This window comes from Phaethon lepturus, unplaced genomic scaffold (assembly GCF_000687285.1).
Source record: "Phaethon lepturus isolate BGI_N335 unplaced genomic scaffold, ASM68728v1 scaffold39982, whole genome shotgun sequence".
In the NCBI taxonomy this organism is placed as follows: domain Eukaryota; kingdom Metazoa; phylum Chordata; class Aves; order Phaethontiformes; family Phaethontidae; genus Phaethon; species Phaethon lepturus.
The window spans coordinates 3,970-7,938 of record NW_010526224.1 but is presented as its reverse complement, the minus strand read 5'-3'; positions in this window follow the sequence as shown (position 1 = coordinate 7,938).

The following is a 3,969-nucleotide window of genomic DNA, read 5'->3' as shown; positions in this document are numbered from 1 at the left end:
TAGAGGGAGAAACTGTGGCTTCTGCCTCTGCAGAGAGACTTAATAGACAAGATATGGCCAATCCCACCACGCTACAAGGTCAGAGACAGGGCTGTTAGGTGATGACCTCCCTTTAGTCATGCCTTAAGGGGTGAAGAAAGGAAAGTGTTATTCCCTTGTTTGAGTGCTGAAGTTTAAGGCCAGGGCATGGCATAGGTTGCATAAACACCTATAAGAAAATAATTAATGCTTTTTCCCTTGAATCCATGAAACGAAGCCAGACACCAGGATATCCATATACCCAACAGATTTTGAAGTGAGATAGAATCGTGTCCTGGGCTGCTCCCAAAGCCGCGTGGCCAGCAGGGCGAGGGAGGGGTTCTGCCCCTCTGCCCCGCTCTGGGGAGACCCCCCTGCAGGGCCGCGTCCAGTTCTGGAGCCCTCGGCACGGGAGAGACATGGACCTGCTGGAGCGGGGCCAGAGGAGGCCCCAGCACCGCTCCGAGGGCTGGGACAGCTCTGCTGGGAGGACAGGCTGGGAGAGCTGGGGGGGCTCAGCCCGGAGCAGGGAAGGCTCCGGGGAGACCTTCCTGCAGCTGCCGGGGTGAGAGGGGCTGAGGAGAGAGATGGGGATGGGGTTTTTAGCAGCGCCTGTAGCGACAGGACAAGGGGTGATGGCTTTAAACTAAAAGAGGGGAGATTTGGACTGGATCTAGGGAAGAAATGTTTCACCATGAGGGTGGTGAAACCCTGTCCCAGGTTGCCCAGAGAGGTGGGAGATGCCCCATCCCGGGGGACACCCCAGGCCAGGCTGGACGGGGCTCGGAGCAATCTGATGGAGTTGGAGATGTCCCTGCTCACTGGGAGGGGTTGGACTAGATGACCTTAAAATATCCTTTTCAGCCCAAACTATTCTATGATTCTATGAGACCCTGTGGCCTTCCCAGAGCCTGTAAGCTCTTTGCTACTTACCCAAGCATGAATATTACATTAGCTAAAATGAATCAGATTGCAACATCATCCTCAGGTGACAGAACTGAGCAGGAGACCTCAGCTGCACCCTTTGCCGGATACCCAGTGTTATGTTTGCAAAACAAACCACATCTAATGAGCCAAACTCCCAGCGGGTGTGAACTGGGGACATGGCTTTGACAGCAGTGCAGTGACATTGACTGAGAGCATCCAGCATCTGGCCTTTTCATTGCTATTTTCCTCATTTTGATGTAAATCAGAAGTCATCAAGCTGAAGTCTATGCAGGAGAAGTGAATGAGCTCAGTTCAGATGTCTTTCTCTAGGTAATTCTCCTGGATTAAAAACCCCGGAGAACTAGGTTAGATACTGCCAGGAATAGGTCCTGCCGGTGGCTCTAGAAGCAACGTCCCCTGTCCCCTCCTGTCCTGCCTTCTGCAGCCCCGCGCATCCGAGATGATCGTCGCCGTAAGGGATCGCAGAGCTAGGGCTGCAGTATCTCACCATCAATGCTGCGGGTACCAGTCTGTGCATCCACTGCTCTCCTGTGCTGCAGGACTCTTTTGGCTGCTATCTCTTGATCTTTGCTGGGAGGGAAGCGGGAGTGTGTCTGGCAACTTCACCTTCGAGAAGAGCCTGTTATCGCAGCATCTTTCCTGGGGAGCCGCTGGTGCGTGTGGTGACGAGATGCGTGAATGACGCACCGATGAAAGTAAGTTATTGTGAAAATCCCTCTAACAACCTGGGATTGATGGAGGAAGAAGAAGGTGCTTGGCTTCCGAAAACAGCATCTTTCATCTGGGACCAAGGTCCGTGCCACGGTCCTCGTTGCACAGCCAGATAAGGGGAGCAGCGCAAGTAGCTTCGTGGTCCACAGGCGGAAAAGAAGGGTCACTTTCAGGCTCCACTGGCAGCAATCACAGAGAGAAAGCCAGACGAGATGTCCGATTACAGCCAGCCATTAAACCGAACAGTCGTTTGAAAATCAACTGTTGAGTATGAAGCTGCTTCTGTCTCTGCTTTGGTGGAGCATGAAGCTGAGGGCTGGCTATGGAGCCAGGCTCTGGCAGCCCCAGGAAGCTGGTGGGTGTAGCTGCTCAGAGGCATCTTCAGCTCAGAGCCTCAGCACGACCCTAAAACCATGAAGCTCGGCATGTGCGATCTCACCGGCAGCCCAGAGCCGTTGTGTGGCCGTGACGTGGTGCCGCCTGTCCCGTAACTCTCAGAGTTACTGAACGCTCCCAGCCGTGGTGGGATCGTCCTCCACGCTGGGGGTTTCCAGTGCTTGGTGCACAAAGGCCTGTCAGGTTTGTGCAAGAACCAGCTGAACGATTGACGAACGGTTGGGTTCCCACCCCAGAGAGGCTCCAGGTAGTGCAGCAGGTGAACAGGATGGTTGGCCCAGAGCTGTGAGGGCAGGAAGGTTGTGTGGGAGAATGACTTTGCCCAAGGGCCGTGGGCATCCACCAGCTTCCCTCTGCCTGAAATTATCCTTACAGGGGCCCGGACACTGGCTTGGAAAGCATTACTTTGTTCTGGGACAGGATCAGGAACAAGGTTGGGACTTTAGTCTGAGTTCCCAGGAGGTCCTCTCCACCAAGCTGCTATCTGAGAGCTGCTTTGATGATCATCATTTTCATATCAAACAAAACCTTTATGCTTTTCATGTTTTTCCACATTGCTTCAGGAAGTTCCTCCCACCCCAGATGGAGATTTATGTGGAATCTGGGAAGGTGGGAAAAGACGGGAAAGGATCAAAACAGTTCAATAGATTGGATACCACCCATGAAAAGACCTCAAACAGCCTTCACAGTTGGCCGTTGGCCCTCTCCACCATGCTGGATTCTGCAGAGGTCTCCTTTGGTCCACATGATCAACATAGGCTGAGAAAGGGCTAGGACAGACTCCAAAACTGTTCCTAAAAGTTATACTTTTACATGAGGCATGTAGATAGAAGAAGATGCAACCAATTTCTTTAAAATTTTAAAGGGTTTCTTCCTTCCTTCCATCCTATTTAATCTGTCTGTCTGTCTGTCTGTCACCTTTCATCCTCTTTTCCCCTATGTGCCTCCTTCTCTCTCTGCTTTATGGTGCTACCCAGGCACCAACTTCCATGCCAAGGCTGCAACAGTACGGGAACCACAGAATTGCTTTCTTAAAGTCTCTGGCTTTTTTCCACTTCTGAGAATAAAGGTTCAGCGTGGGATATTTTTGTTTGTGGTTAGTTACTTGATTTCTGTGTGGGTTTTTGGGCGCGGCACAGGGATTGGGTTGTCAGCAGTGTGAATTGCCATGCTACTTTGGTAGAAAGACTTTTTGAGGACTCTTTTTTTTTTAAATCGGGGCTATTTCACTTATTTCCTCCTGAATTTATGCCTGTGTTGATGGGATCTGGCCCTGGGGTATCTGTGCAATTTGCTTTGCTTCCTTGAATTGTATAAAGTGAAGAGGAGCACTGGCAGCTCCTCCGAGACCTTGCCAGCGAAGTCCAGCATGTGGAAGGCATTGCCGTCTCCTGGGTGGGGACTGAGCTGCCCGGGGAGCTCTGCCTCTCTTTTTGCTGGTCTGATGGAGCTTGTAAATTTGCTTCACTGTGAATCCAAGTGGGGACAGGACAAGGACAGCCTGGACAAAGCGCGTACAAACGCAGAAGGAAACAACAGTGCGTATCAGGCCACTCACGACAACCGGTGGGCGAGAAATCTGCAGACAGAGCGGCGAGTTCGAGGAAATGAAGTTACCGTCAGCAAGGCAGACATCAACCTCCCAACCTAGCAAAGTCACGTGCGCAGGGATGTTATGGCAAAGATGTGTTTTAAGGAAGAAAGGAGAGAAGCGGCTCCCTGGGAACTCTGGAAGGGAGGAAATGCAAAGGTGTTTGCTCGCTCAGTGATGTAGGCAAGGCAGGCAGATGTTGTGGGCTTGGAGGACAGGAGACACATTACAAGCTATTCCTGGAACATCATTAAGTCAGATGGGAAACGCCCTCACTTCTACCTTTGAGCTTCCAGGGCAAAGAA